Source organism: Petaurus breviceps, unplaced genomic scaffold (assembly GCF_028583685.1).
Source record: "Petaurus breviceps papuanus isolate PSGF00001 unplaced genomic scaffold, PetGlider_PUasm1.0 90845, whole genome shotgun sequence".
NCBI classification, from domain to species: Eukaryota; Metazoa; Chordata; class Mammalia; order Diprotodontia; family Petauridae; genus Petaurus; species Petaurus breviceps.
Window position 1 is genome coordinate 22,378,087 of NW_027187359.1, and position 16,140 is coordinate 22,394,226.

The 16,140-nt window shown below is 40.9% G+C and overlaps 1 long non-coding RNA gene across 2 annotated transcripts in view; it reads left to right on the plus strand.

The window, feature by feature from the left end:
* The first annotated feature begins 1,197 nt into the window (after positions 1–1,197).
* The window catches only part of LOC138149289 (uncharacterized), a 20,636-nt gene continuing 5,693 nt past the window's right edge, over positions 1,198–16,140 (plus strand). For both annotated transcript variants that reach the window (XR_011165276.1, XR_011165277.1), the window contains exons 1-2: positions 1,198–1,398; positions 10,216–10,429. This is a non-coding gene — a long non-coding RNA (uncharacterized lncRNA). The remainder of the gene's footprint in view (positions 1,399–10,215; positions 10,430–16,140) is intronic.

Sequence of the window (16,140 nt, forward strand, 5' to 3'; positions counted from 1 at the left end):
AATGACTAAACAAGCTGTGGTATATGATTGTAATGGAATATTATTATGCTATGAGAAATGATAAACAGGGTGATTTCCCCAAAACCCAAAAAAGCTTCCACGAACTGATGAAAAGTGATATGAACAGAACCAGGAAAATGTTGTACGCAGTAACAGCAAAATTGTTCAATGAAGAACTGTGAATGACTTAGCTATTCCCAGTAATACAATGATCCAAGACAATCCCAAAGGAATAATGATGATGCATAGTATCTGCCTCCAGAGAAAGAACTGATATTGTTTGAATACGAACTGGAGCATGCTGTTTTTCACTTTCTTTCTTTCAATTTTTTTTTTCTTTTGAGTCTTCTTATACAAATGACAAATATGGAAATGTTTTACATGATTGCACAGAGGGAGGGATAGAATTTGGAACTCAAAAATTAAAACAAAACAAAATGTCAAGTAGGGATTATTTATTCTTTGTATTTCTAGTCCCAGTGCCTAACATGGGACCTGGCACATAGCAGGTACATAATAGGCACTTGTTGGTTGATTAATTGATTGATCTGGATCATCAATCCAGTATAGTCATTTGGAACCAGACTTTTCCTGTGAGAGAAAAAGTTTGTTTTTATTTTTTCCCTTTCTTTTGTTTAATTTTTTCTTTGCCTTTATCTATTTATCTGTCTTCCTTCTTTCCTTCCTTCCTTCCTTCCTTCCTTCCTTTATTAATACTTAAGTTTAATTTTATTTTTTCCTTGACTTGGGACAGGCAAATGGTAACCTATAAAAACTTTGTAAAATCTTATTTGCTTTTTGAATTTGTATAAAGTTGTGTCTGGAAGTGATTATAATCTCCAGGACTATTAGCTATGTATAAATTTGGGCCCTCACACAATATTTTAAATTTTGGTAATTTCTAAGAATCATGCTGAATAGACTCTGCACAGTATTCAAGAACTTTGCCACATGGACTTTATTGAGGCTATATTAAAGGAAAATATTTGAACTCTCTAGTCCTCAGAGAACTTTCCAGAATTGGAGATATGGAAATATGTTAACAACCTAAATTATTTTGGGGGGAGACATTTGAGGGAGATTGTAGAGGGGGTTGAATTAGAGCATTTCCCATGAGGCTAAGTGTGAATTCATCTTTCCGGTGAGAAAATTGTTCTAGCCCCTAGAGGATGAGGGTGAACATCAGATCTTGATTGGTCCTTTGGTCCTAGTGACTAGGGGTTGAACCAGGAAGATCTGTCCACACAATAGATTTTAAAAGAGAATAAGGAGAAAAGCTCCTGTTTCCTTTTGAGTATATGACTTGCTATTCTGACAGCTCTTCTTTGGACTTTCAGCAAGGGAAGGAATTAATCTCCCCTCCTTCCACCATGGCAGCAAGACCATGTTCTTGCTCAGGTAAGCCTGAGATTGGGCCTCAAGTCCTTGGCTGCTTCTTCTTGTTCATGTTTTTTTTTTTCCTCTGTGTACAGGTCACCCATCAAATGGCAACCCTGAAAAATGGATCTATCCAGCCTTAGCAGTTATCTTGTGAGGGTGAAATCTCCTGGGGTTCTGAGTCAGTGTCAACTGTCCTTCATGAGCTGCTCCCTGTGACTGTGATGCTATGGGGGGACACTGCTGCTTAAAAGACTAAGAAAGCCCAACCATGCCTTGCTGGCGTGCACTTAGTGAATTGCTCAGACAGTACAGGTACAAGGGAATGTGAAACAGCCTTCTTCAGCATGCTGACTAAGTTGTCTTTACCTCTGGAAGAGTATAACATGAGTCTTGGATTATTATTTTATATTTTAAATATTTGATAATGGGTGCTTATGGGTTTTTTGTATTTTACATTTTTGTGGTAGAAAACAAATAGTTGTCCCCTACCCAATATCTACTTTGTAGTCTTTTTTTAGAAGTAATCTCATTAGTGGCCGTGTAACCTTGAGCAAGTTACTTAACCCCAATTGCTTAGGGGCGGCCAGGTGGTTCAGCGAGTAAGAGTATGGGCTCTAGTGTTGGGACGACCTGGAGATCGAATCTCGGGCTCAGGCACTCAGCACCACACCCAGAAATAACTGGCCATGTAACCTTGAGCAAGTTACTCAACCTCGATTGCTTAAGAAAAAAAAAAAAAAGTAATCTCATTAATTTCTTTTAGAGGTGACCCTAGATATGAGCCAGAGCTAAGCTTTGTTTTAGATATTTTCCCCAGAACCCTGGGGAAAGGGCATAATGAGGCAGACTATGAGAAAAGCCTAATCCCTTCTCAGTGAGATTAGCCTCCTCACAGGACTGAATTCAGCCTGCTTGAACCCAGAGCTGAGGCCCCTTATGGGTGACCCATAGGGCCATGGATAACATTTTTTTTTCAGGCTAAACATCCCCAATTTTTTCAACTAATACTTTTGTGACTTGGTCTAGTCATCCTTCACCAATCTGTTACCCTTTTCCAGATGTGTTTAATGTGCTTAATATTTTTTCCCAGAATGCTGCACCTAGAATTAAAAATAGCAATCCAGAAGTGTTCTGATAAGAGCACAGTGGGATTATCATGTCTGTAGATCAGTGGTATCGAGCTTAAATTAAAATGGGGATCACTAATCCATAATAAGGATTCCTATGGGCCTCATATTGACTTAGTTTTTGAATGTAATATTATTTATATTTTGTTAAATATTACATTTTAGTCTGGTTTGGGCTGCATGCAGCCCAGAGGCTTCATGTTTGACGCCGCTGCTATAGACCATTAGCCTGAGAAGCTGAAATAACGAAGCCTGTTCATGGGTGAAGGATTGGAGGATTGGGTGAGGAGAGGGACTATTTCAACAGATTGCAAAATAAGAGAATTTAGAGCTGAAAGGAATCTTAGAATTCATCTAATCCAACCCTATATGATCCTGTGAGGTTAAAAAAGAGAGCATGAATTGGTTCATTTTAATAACTCTTTGGAGCCTGTGTTTTTAATTCTCTTCCCCATTTTTATAGTTGAGTTCCGGCCTTCTCTGCCAGGAGGGACTTAGAGGGTAGTAAGATGGGTCAAGACATCTAGTAAAGTCCCTGTCTCTGCATGCTGGAGCTCGCTTGAACTGGCTGGTGAGAGCAGATTGAAGACTTAATTTTCAGTGTGAGCATTTATACCTTGGAAATCAGCAAACACTACGAATCAAGGCTTGATTGATTGTTTTGTTGATTGTCTAGATTTAAGAAAGTATTAGAGAAAATGTTAATACTGCAGATGAGACTTAAAAGAGTGTCTTGTGGAGAATCTGTTGTTAAACATTTACTAGCATGCTCCTGGTCCCTGTATGATAGCAGAAAGCCCTGCTGAGTGGGTGGATTGTCAGGCTAGTTAACCAGCAGGTGGTATTAGAAGGCAAAACAAATAGGCAGATGGTGTTAGGGGCCACCATGGGGTGAGTTGGTGGCATTTGGGAGGGCAGGCCAGCCAGTAGGGAGAGGCCCAGTGTTCCTTGTGTCTAGGAGATACCTCTGGCAGGGCAACTTCCTGCATTTAGAGAGAAACTGGCCTCACACCCTGGCTACAGTGGAAAATGACACTGAATTTGGTTTCAGAGAACCTGGACTCATAGATTTAAATCTGGGAGGAGCCTTAGATGCCATTCAATCCAAATGCCTCATTTTATAGATGACAAGAAATCTTGAGTGAATCAGCCAAAGTCACCCAAATTTTGAACTCCACTTCTACCACTGACTCTGGGCCAGGCACTTCCTCTCTCTGTGCCTCAGTTTGCTTCCCTCTATGATTAGAAAGCTGGGCTACATGATCTCTAGGGCCTTTCCAGCTCTAAATTCTATGATCCTATGACTTCATTAGAAAGAGTAAGGCCTTGGGTGATGATAGCCTGTGGCTGGCGCCCTGTGAGGGCTTGTAAACCATTTCCATTTGGCTGGATGGTGCGCCATCTAGTGGCCACCAACAAGAAAAGCTCCATGGCCTTTTATTTCTGATCAGTCAAAGAGCAGGCAGCCTATTGTCAACTAGTCCTGGAGTGGGACCTGTGACCAGACACAGTTCACATTTGCTGTTCCCAGAGCTTGTTTTCGACCCCCTTTGTTGCCCCACCCCTGTTATGTAGACTCTCATCCTCTCCTGAGATAGGATGGGCATTGCTAAGCAACCAATACAAATGTCAAGGGGGACAGAATCAAAATGTCAGGAAGCTAACTGGGCCTTAAGTGGATTAATAACCAAAACCCTTGAGGTTCATTTTAGGATGTTTGCTTCTGTCATAATTACTTGTCCTAAGTCAGGGGCTCCTAGGTGGGAATCCATGAATTTGTAGGTGTGTCTTTTTAAATCTTTTGATAACTGTAATTCACTATAATTTGTTTCCTTTATAATTGTAGTTCATTTTTTTTTTAAAGCAATCGGGGTTAAGTAACTTGCTCAAGGTTACACGGCCAGTTATTATTTCTGGGTGTGGTGCTGAGTATCTGAGCCCAGATTTGATCCAGGTCATCCCGACACTGGAGCCGGTGCTCTTACTCGCTGTGCTACCTGGCTGCCCCTATTGTATTTCATTTTATAGTTTTAAAAAACATTCTGAGAAAGGCTGTATGGGTTTTGTCAGATGACAAACGGGTCCATGACACAAAAATGATTAAGAATCCCCTCCTCTAAAGTGAATATTATAAAATATTAACTAAATTTCCCTGGGAGTCATTTGTTCTTCTTATGAACTGGAAAAGCAGGGATGAGATGGAGTGACATGGAGGGGCCTGGGTATGTATTTGCTCGAAATCAGACTGAATACATTACCTGGATACATTAGCCTGGGAGGCTGATTCTGTAGGGTGTTAGAATCATAACAGCTGATTCCAACCCTGCATCTTTAGTGCCACTGCTTCTAGCTTTCCCATTTAAGGAGGGTGCCCAGGTTAGCTATCTCTTTATTTCCCATCCAACTACAGTCATCTGAACCTCTCCATCATGTCCCAGGAAACTGACCATGGTGCAAGATTACTATGGCCCTGGAACTCACACCTCCCCAGTACCCTCTGTCCTTGAGGGCCCATCCCTCCTTTTGAATGAAGGAACTCCTCACAGAACCTGTATGTAAGGAAGGTGTCTAGGCCAGGCATCTCTTCATTTTCCACAGATCTGTACTCCTCTATATTTTACTATCATATCCCCTCTATCTGGTACACTCTCTCTCCTTTTTTTTCTTTTCTTTTTGGAGGGCAGTTGGGGTTATGTGACTTACCCAAGGTCACACAGCTAGTTTTTGTGTTAAATGTCTGGATTTGAACTCAGGTCCTCCAAGGCCAGTGTTCTATTCACTTCGTCACCTAGCCTCCCTATCCTCCCTCTCCTTTTCAACTCCCCCTCCCTTTCTTTTGTATGTGGTCTTCCCTCATTAGATTGTAAGCTCCTTAAGGGCAGGGACCATCTCTTGACTTTCTTTTATCTGAAGTGGTTAGAAGAGTTTTGGCAAATAGTAGGTGCTTATTAAATGCTTATTTACTAACTCTTCCTTGGGTCTCTTACCCAGGGATGGACCTAATACCCTTCTAGGATTCCTTTCCTCCCAAGTTTCCCCCAATCTAGTTGAAAATCAGAAGTGAAACATATGTGTGTCTGTATGGAGGAGTAAAGGAATTTAAGGCAATGAACATGGACAGTTTTTCCTAGGAGTATGTATGTAAAAGGAAGAATCAGTATAGTACAAAAGCTTGAGGGAATGTCAGTGTCACATTAGAAGTTTCAGGATGGAAGTGGTCTGCCTGTGTTTGTAGGAAGTGAGGAAGGGACCAGTAGACAGGAGAGTGGAGGATATGGGGCCAAGGGAATATCTAGAGGGGTTCAGTATAAGAAGGGCTATCTCTTTCTCATAGACCATAGCAAAGGAGGAAAGAATGAAGTCTGGGGCAAGGCTTGTCTGCTCATTATGATGATTTTACAGGAAAATTCCTTAATACCTATTGTACTTTGTTGATTGATTACCATTAGGAGGGATCAAGCAGTGAAGAGCTTTTACAGAGACATTTATATTAGATCCTAAGGTCAATAGGGAACCAGTGGAGTTTATTGAGTACATGATTGATATGGGCAGACATGTGCTTTAGAAAAAATCACTTTGACAGTCATCTGGAGGATGGATTGCAACAGGGCAGCAACACCTAGGAGGGTAGGTGAGAAATGATAAGTTCTGGGCTAGGGTTGTGTCCATGGGAGAAGGGGATAGATATGAGGGCTGGTGTGGAGATAAAATTAAGTTTCTAGCTAATTAGATATGTAGAGAGAAGGAAAGTGAGGAGTCAAAATAATGCTAAAGTTGAAAACATGCAGTGCCCTCAGTGAAAACAGGGAGGGTGAGAAGGGTGGTGGGTTTTGGGGGAAAGATCATGAATTCTATTTTGGACACTTGGAGTTTGGGATACCTATAGAACGTCAGAGTCAAAATATCTAATAGGCAGCTAGAGATGCAGGATGAGTTCAGGAGAGAGACCAAGATTGACTAAATCTCCGAGTCATCTGCATAGAAAATGGGAAGGTCATCAAGTGAGAAAGTGTGAAGAGGAGAGGAGAGAGGAAGACAGGGCAGAGCCTAGGGGTTCACACCATTTACACCATTAAAGGTCTTAATATGGATAATATACCAGCCAAGAAGCAGTTTGTCACTAGAGGAGAATCAGTGGATTGTCAGTTTTGTTAACAGTCCCATCTACATTTGAAACCTATCAGTGCCTTTCAAAACCAAGAACTCCATTTTATGCATGGTATTTAATCAACCTCCTCATCAGTGGATTCTCTCCTGGCAAAAGCAATAGTTGTTTCTGGTGATAACCTCTGTCTTGGTATAAAACTGCTCCCAAGACTTCCAGGCTAGCACCAATGTCTAGCACAAAGGATTCATTTGGTCATCTGCCTAAAGCAACACTAGTGCATGTGTGGGACAGCTGACCAAGGCCTTGAGAAAGGGCTCATGCTTTTTCTTCCAACAATCTCCAAATGGGGTCAAAGGGTCTCAGACAGACCAGACTGACCTTTCTTATCCTTTGGCTTTCAGTTCTTCCCAACCATGTATCCATAAGAGAGATCATTAAGGAACTTAACAATAACAGCCTTATTCTTCACAAACTTACTTCCTCCACTAAGGCTTTCCCACCTAGTGAGATAAAAGGCGGGGCATCAGGTATGAAAGTCTATGTCTCATTCTACACCTTTAGATCATCAGTTCTCTGCCAAGAGGTTGGATGAGTCTTTTGAAGTCTTTATTTATAATTGAATTGATCCTCTTTTTCTTGGCTCATTCCTAGCTAAAACAATTTTTTTAAAAGTAGAAAGCTTGGGCGGGGGGGAATCTTTGTATCAACTATCTCGGGTAAGCATCTAATATCCAAGATAACTAAAGAATTAACACAAATATATGAAACCATTATCTGTTCCCTAGTGGTCAAAGGATATGAATAAGCAGTCCTCAAAAGAAATAAAAACTATAAACCATATGAAATATTGCTCCAGATAAGAGTGATGAAAATCAAAAGAATTCTGAAGTTTCTTCTCATATCCAGAAAACTTGAAAAGTCAGAAAAAGATGAAAACGGTGTTGGAGAAGCTTCAGGAAGACTGGCATACTAATACACTGTAGATGAAACCATTCGGCAGCTAGGTGGCACAGATGATAGGATCTCAGACCAGAAGTCAGGAAGATTCATTTTTATGAGTTCAAATTGGGCATCAGATACTTATTAGTTGTGTGACCCTGAGCAAGTCACTTAATAACCCTGTTTGCCTCAGTTTCTTCATCTGCAAAATGAGCTGGAGAGGGAAATTGCAAACTACTCTAGTATCTTTGCCAAGAAAACCCCAAGTGGGGTAATGAAGAGTCAGAAACAATTGAAAAGCAACTGAATTGATCCAACTGTTCTGGAAAACAATTTGAAATTATGCTAAAAGAAAAAAAGAGATGGAAGTATTCATACCTGTGACCCAGAGATCCCACTGCTAGGCATACTACCCCAAAGATAGAGAGGACCCATATATACTAAAATATTTCTAGCTCCAAAGAATTAGGGGGATAATATACATGCCCTTCGATTGGGAAATGGTTAACAAATGTTAATACATTAATGTAATGTAATATTCCTGTGCCATAAGAAATAATGAATATGAAGAATTAGGAGAAGAATAGAAAAACGTATGAACTGATGCAAAAGTTAAATAAACAACACCAGGAAAACCACACACATAATGATTAGAACAATGTAAATGGAAAGAATCACAAGAAACTGAACTAAACAACCTTAATATCTCTTTGAATATAGAACCAGGGAGGGATAGACTTGGAAATGAGTATGATGTAAAACCAAAAAGAAACAAAATAAGAGATCATCTTTTTAAAGGTGGGAAGTTCACTTGTAGGGACAAAAAGCAGTAGTTGCAAAGAGTAGGTCTGAGGAGGGCACCAGTCTTTCAGATATAACAGGGCTGCTAGGACCTAGCACAAACAAATAGAAAAACAGGGCTTCCACTATTATATTCCTAACATTTGAAAAAGACATCTCCTGAAAGAAATAGAAGAGTTCAGAAGGTGCTGACAAAGATGGCACCATCAGCTGACCTTGGGACACAAAATAATCGCTTCCTATATTTGTGGCTGTGATTTTGACCTTGGACTACTTGGTAGCATGGCTTCCAATGTGAGACCTTTGGAGGATGATCCCAACAGAGGTGAAACACACTGAAATATACAGAGAGAGATGCGTAAGGACAACTGGGCTGCTCTGCTGAAATGCCCCACTCCAAGCAATGTGAGGCAGTAGGGATACAAAAAAAAGCGAAAACAGTCTTTGTCCTCAGGAAGTTTGTATTTTAGTAAAGGAGACAACTTATAAAAATCAAGTATGTTCAGAAAAGAGGCAAAGCTTCACCTTATAGGGGAAGGCACTAGCAGCTGGGGGAGACCAGGAAAGGACTCATATAGAAGGAATTTGAGCTGAGTCTTGAGAGATATTATTATTTTACTATTATATCAACAACTGATGATTAAATTGAGATCCAAGTTTTGCTTCTCAATTACCTCTTTAAGACCCAGATCTTGTTAAAATCAGTCTCTGAAGGACATGACTAATTGAAGAGATTGCCCCTAGTCCTCAAGAAACATGCTCTTTAGTCTTGGGTGGGACACCACCCAACTAGGAGATCTAATTTCTGTTTAGAGTAGCCCCTATCCATATACTCCTCCATTAGAATTTAGGGTGACCCAGCTGATGAAGGAGAAAACCAGCCAGAATGGTCTGTCTGGAGATGGATTCCCTTGTCCAGATTGCTGGAGGCAGCTGAGTATCATGATCAAGTCACATTCTCAGTAGGAGTAGCTGAAGACTTTTAGCTCACCTCATCATTAAATTTCTACCAATCAGGATTGAGTTTCACTTGTCAGGGAAGTTCCTGTCAGAAGGTACACACCACATTTAAGGTGTTTCAGAGCCTCCCTTGAGTCTTCAGTTACAGAGAGTAACTGCTGACCGTCAATTTATTGATTGCCAGCTAGCCTAATTAATGCATTGATTATTAATTGCCCAGAAACTCTCTCTCAGGATTTTTCATTCATCACAGTCTTGAAGCCAGTGATTTTAAGAGACAGGAGTTGAGGAGAGAATATATTACCTCATCATTCCCAATCCTAATGAAACTAGGTGGCACAGTGGAAAACATGTGGGGTCTGGAGTCAGAAAGACTCATCTTCCTGAGTTCAAATCTGGCCTCATACATTTACTAGCTATATGACCCTGGGCAAGTCACTTAACCCCTTTGCCTCAGTTTCTTTATCTGTAAAATGAGTTGGAGAGGGAAATGGCAAACCGCTGCAGTATTTTTGCCAAGAAAACCTCAAACAGGGGCATGAAGAGTAGGACACAACCAAAAAGACTGAACAACAACAAAGCATTTACTAAGTTCTTTTTCATTCATGAATGCATTCCTACATGCATCCATTAATTCCCAGTGCTGCAAGACTCAGTAAATGCAGGGTGGAGAGAATTTTTGGACAATAGGGCTTTGTTCTCTGTTTTATCAAGTTAACAAGTGCTGATTCCAGGAAGCCCCAGTAAAGAACAAAAGCTGGTGGTCTCCTCAGGATGATCAGTGGCCATCATTACCTTCTACATATCACATTTTAGCTTCCTGAATTCCTTGTGGTAAAAATCTCCTCAAGTTCCCTTCATAACCTGTTTGCCCCTTTTCCTTATTTCCTGCTATCTTAGACTCCCTTGGATGACCACTGTCATAGCCATTGGAATAAGAAGACAAACTTAGGGAGAAGCATACAGAGACATCTGCCCTGGGGCTCCTGGCCCCAACTGACGAACCATAAGAGAACTGGCATTAAAGTCAAAAGATTTGAGCTCAAATGCTAGCTTCAATGTTTCTTAGATATGTGACCGCCTCTCTGAAGTTCAGTGGATAAGTAATATTAAGGTATGTATACATTGTCTTGTTGAGAGGAAAGTACTTTGTAAACCATAAAGAGCCACTGCAACATGTGTTGTTATATTGTGACCCTCTGTGCTCTGTCCAGGATCACAAAATACTCTCAAGGAAGGTTGCAGCAGCTGGGTCCAAATGGGGACAGCTGTAAACCAAAAATGGAGATGATTTACTCTTACTGTTTCTCACAAAGTAAAGGGGAGCAGTCAAATAGCAGGTATCTTTACATGGCAGAGATTACTCAATGAGCTCTTTGCCAAAGACCTGAGCAGTCAGTCCTTATGCAAGGGGCCATGGATTAGGCTTTCCAGGACAAGAAACAGCTGAGGCAAAGTGGTCTGAGAACCAGGTCTGGGTGGAGGCAAGAGAAAGCCAGAATGAAGGGTCTGGGAAAACTGAGATAGATGCCCCTTGTGGTTTTCCTTTTGGACAGCCCTGGTCGGCCCTTGCAGCTTCATTTCTCTTAACAGGAATATCTCACATGTATATAACACTTGAGGATTTGCAAAGTTCTTTATATATATTAGTTTATTTGAAATTCACAGCAAACATGGGAGGTAGGAGGTTTTGTTTTTTATTTTTGCTTTTTGGAGGGGGGAAGGCAGGGCAATTGGGCTTAAGTGTCTTGTCCAGGGTCACACAGCTAATAAGTGTTAAGTGTCTGAGGCCGAATTTGAACTCAGGTCCTCCTGACTCCAGGGCCGGTGCTCTATTCACTGAGCCACCTAGCCGCCCCAGGAGTTATTACTATCCCCATTTTACAAATGAGAAAACCATGTTGAATGGTTCTGTGTTTACATTACATAATCTCAACTGGACCTTCACTGGGACAAGGCAATCCTTTTACATCTCCTTAATCAATTCACTCACCAAATGACTTTTCCAAACTATTCATCCCTCCTCAAACCTCCAATAACTTCTCCTCCCCCTAACCTTTCAGCTAAGAACTTTGCCTCACATTTCACTGAAAAAAAAAAACCCAAACAAAACCGAATCCATTCACCAAGAGTTGCTTTCTTCCTCTCTTCCTTATCTCATATCACTCAGAAGCCTTCCGCTAATATCTCCTCCTTTACCCCTGTCTCACAAAATAATAATTAGCATTTATATTGTGCTTTAAAAGCATGCAAAACACTTTACAAACATCTCATTTTATCTTCACAACATAACATTTGGGAGGTGGGTGCTATTATTATTCCCATTTTATAGTAGAGTAAACTGAGGCAAATGGAGTCTAAAGCACTTGCCCAGAGCTACACAGCTAGCAAATATTTGAGTCTGGATTTGAACCCAGGCCTTACCTGCCTCCAGGTTCAGCACTTGATCCACTGTACTACCTTGCTGCCTTGCATGAAGAAGTGGCTCTGCTCCTTGCCAAGGCAAATTCCTCTGCTTTTCATTTCATTCCATCCCATCTTCCCTAGATTGCTTTCTCTATTATTCTAATCTCCAATCTGTCTGCTGTCTCCTTCCCTACTGCCTACAAACATACCCATATCTTCCCCATCCTCAAAAAAACCCTCCCTTGATCTGTCCATCCCTGCTAGCTCTCATTCTCTACCTCTCCTCCCTTTCATGGCAAAACTCCTTGAGAAGGTCATCTGTAATAGGTAACTCCACTTTCTTCTTGCTCTCTTCTTAAGTCTCTTTAGTCCAATTTCCGACTCCATCATTCAACTGAAACTGTTCTCTCCAAAATTACCAATGATATTTTAATTGACAAAATTGGCCTCTTCTCAATGCTCATCTTTCTTGACCTCTCAGCAGCCTTTGACACTGTTGATCCCCCTCTTCTCCTTGGCATTCTCTCCTCTCTAGGTTTTCATTACCTGCTTCTCTCCTGGTTCTCCTCCTAACTGTTGGACCGCTCTTCAGTCTCCTTGCCTGCTAAACATGGATATCCCCCAACACTCTGTCCTGGGCCCTCTACTATTCTCCAACTATACTATTTTACTCAGTGATCTTATCAATTCCCATGGATTCAGTGATCATCTCTGTGTTAATGTTTCTCAAATCTATTTGTCCAGCCCCAAGCTGACATCTAGTTTTGCATCTCTAACCGCCTATGGGGCATTTTAAACTGAATATCCTATGGACATCTCCAACTCAACATATCTAAAGTTGAATTACTTTTCTCTCTGAAACCTTTCACTCTTCCTAACTTCCTATGACTGGGAGGGTGCCACCATCCTAGTCACCCAGGCTTGCAACCTTTGTATCACCCTTGACTCCTCACTCTTTCTTACTTCCTATATCCAATTAGTTGTCAAGTCATGCTATTTATACCTTTGAAATTTTATGACCTTTATTTCCTCTGATACTGCTACCATCCTGCTTCTATCGCTCATTACCTCATGCCTAAACTATTGTCATAACCTGCTAGTTGATTTCCCTGACTTAAGTGTCTCTCCCCATGCTAGTATACCTTCTGCTTAGCTGTGAAAGTGATATTTAAATACAAATTTGACCATGTCATTCTCCTAGTCAAAAAATGTCAGTGGCTCCCTATTACTTCCAGGATCAAACAAAGTCCTCTGTTTGACTTCTAAAGACCTTTCTAACCTGAACCCTTCCTACCTTTCCAATATTTTTATACCTTATTCCCCTCACATTCTCTTACAAAGCTAACATATCAAAGTGTGGGCTTCCTAACTAACTCAGACCATCACTGCATTGTATTACCTTCTAACAAGGTTGGCAGAGTCCAACACCCATCCCAACCTTTGGGAGAGCAGACTTCAGAGAAAAGACAGGTAAGACGGCATGAGCTTAAAGAGAATGTGAGAACTTGAAAATGTAATTCTGACAACAATGATTTCTTTGTCAAATTGTAGGTGAAACAAAACTGGGAAGATGTAGTTTTGAAATTCTTGGCACAAGTGATTCCACTGTGAACTTTTATCTTTTAATAGCTAACGCATTAGATGACAGGCTCAGGATCTAAAAAGATCTTAACTGGCTGAATTTAATAAGAGTAAATCTAATAGAGATAAATGTAAAGTCTTATACATGGGTTCAAAAACCAACTGTGTAAGTACACAATGGGAAAGTATGGGTAGATAGCAGTTCATCTGAAAAAAAGAGATTTTCCTCAGACTGAAAACTCAGTTTGAGCCACCAGTGTGATATGGCAACCAAATGCCTAATGTGATTGAAGGTTATATCAAAAGAGGTACATAATCCAGGAGTAGGAATCTTACATTTAGAATTACTGAAAAAGACCTGCGGGTTTTAGTGTGGATTGTAAGCTCAATAGTTATCAACATTGTGATGTAGTAGACAAAAAAAGTGAATGTCATGTGAAGTTGTCTTAGTAAAAGCACAAAGATCTGGTCTGAGTGAATCTAGAATATGGTGTTTAGTTCTGGATCCTACTTTTTAATAAGGATGTGGACAACCAAAGTGGTGAGGGGGAACTGGAGAGCACACCATCCAGAACTAATGAAAGGAACTAAGAATACTTAACCGAGTAAAGAGAAAACCAAGAAGAAATGTGATAGCTGTGTTCAAGTATTTCAAGCTTTATAAGAGTGATGCATTTCTGGGGAATGGGAAGAAGCATGGTTTTGAGTCGGAGGTAGAGGAAGTGGGGGAAGTGGATAAACCTGAGGGAATGAGGGCCAGAGAATGCCAAGTTAGTCTGAACCAGCTTTGGATAATTGGGTTTCATGGTGTGGGGGTGGGATGCCCTCTCCAGAAAACACCACAATATAGGGGATATGGGGAAAGCCAATAGCCAGAGGAGATAAGGTTGGATTTGTCAGTTTAGTGTTCTCCATTGGAAAGATAATTCCCCTGAAAGGGGTTGGGGGTAAGGAAGGGTCTCCCTTCTCTTTAGCAGTGGGAATGGTGTAATGCCTGTGGAAGAGCAGTTTCTGGAAATGGCCACAAGATGGTGCAGTCACTCTACAAATGGTACTCGGCATCCTGGGGCCAGTTACGCTATTGGGGAGGAGCCAAAACTCAGACCCTAGGAAGGCCTTTAAAGAGCAGATGGCTTTCTAGAGGACTGATGATAAAGCATGCTGCCCTCCTCCTGACATGGAGGGTTGATGGATTTAAATATACAGAAGACATATGTTTTTGGACATGGTCACTGAGGGAATTTGTTTTTCTTGGTTGTGTTTATTACAAAGATTTTGTTTTTTCTCCTTTCCTTCTTAGTGTGGGAGGAGCATGAGGTAGGAGGAAAAAAATTAAATGCCTGTTCCTCAAAAAAAAAAACCTAATTTAAAATTTGAAAAAAAAAATAGTCGGCTAAATAGGTAACTATTAGTTAACTTGAGCTGGTGGCTCAAAGGAGATTCTGGGATATTTCTTGTGAACCCAACAGTGTTTGCAGGCCTGATGGCAAAAGAAAAAAAAGAAAAATTCCCTGCTTTTGTAGACATTAACTAGGTCTATTGAGAGGCAGAAGAATGGAATGAAGAAAGAACTAATCTCAGATTCAGGATGACCTGTGTCTAAGTCTTGCCTCTAACACATGCTGGCTGTGTGACCCTGGGCAAGTCACTTAACCTCAATGTCCTCAGGAACCTCTCTAAGAGTGTAAATTAAAGAACAGTTGTGGAGTTAGTTACTAACATGGAGTTCCCCACACAAAGAGAATCACAAGTATGATCTAAAACACACACATGCTCACACAATGTCTCAGCACTAGAGAGGTGGCAAAGACTCAAGCCTTGCTAGCCAGCCTTTGGTGAACTTGGAAGGAGGTATCCTGGGAAGGAGATGTTAGGAGGGGGGCAGGGGTTAGATCAAGGTAAGATCCAGGGGAAGGCTGAGCAAAAGAACACCCTAAGTAAGACCCGAGAAGAGATGGGGCTGAACTCTCCCTGACTGTGGCATCAGGGAGGGTTAGGAGGTTGGATCAGGAAGAAGTGATTCAGAGCAGCTTCAGACCTATTCCCAGAATGCCTGTGCCTTGATCCAGCCCTGTGGTGCTCTGGAGGTGGGGATGGGATGCATTGGTGCAACTTTTACAAACTCCAAGAGTCAGGTGAACTTTCAAGTTTGCTCCTTAAAGGAGCCCTCCTCTCTCTATATTCTTGTATTCTTTAGGTAGGGGGAATCAAGAGAAATATTTTCTTGGGCCACTGGAGAGTAGTGCCCAGAAAAGATGGAGTCATTGAAAGATGTCAGAACACATTCACTGCTCACCTGTTCCTAGGACTCGTACTGCTCTGATCCTTTGTCTTTTACTTCAGGCTACAAATCTCCCATCCCATCTCCTATTTCTTAAAGAAGAGGGAAGAGCCCTGGATTTAGCCAGAGAACCTGGGTTTAAATCTGAGTTTTGTTCCTTGCTACCTACATGATCATGGCCAAATCATTATGTTTCTCTTAACTCTTTTCTCTATTTATATAACTACCATCCTAATTAATCTCTTGACTAGATTATTGCAATAATCTTTTAATTGGTCATACAACTTCAAATCTCTCTTCTCCCCAATCCATCCTCCACATAGCTGCCAAAATGATAATTATAAAGTGCAGTTCTGATCATGTCAGTCTCCTGCTCAATCAACTCCAGTGGCTCCCTATTACCTCCAGAAACAAATACAGATTCTTTTAGTATCTAAAATCCTTCACAACCTAACTCCAACCTATATTTAAAACCTGGTTATACATAATTTCTTTTCACATACTCTTCTGTCTAGGCATATTGACTTTGGGTCTGTTCCTCACATATAATTTTCAGT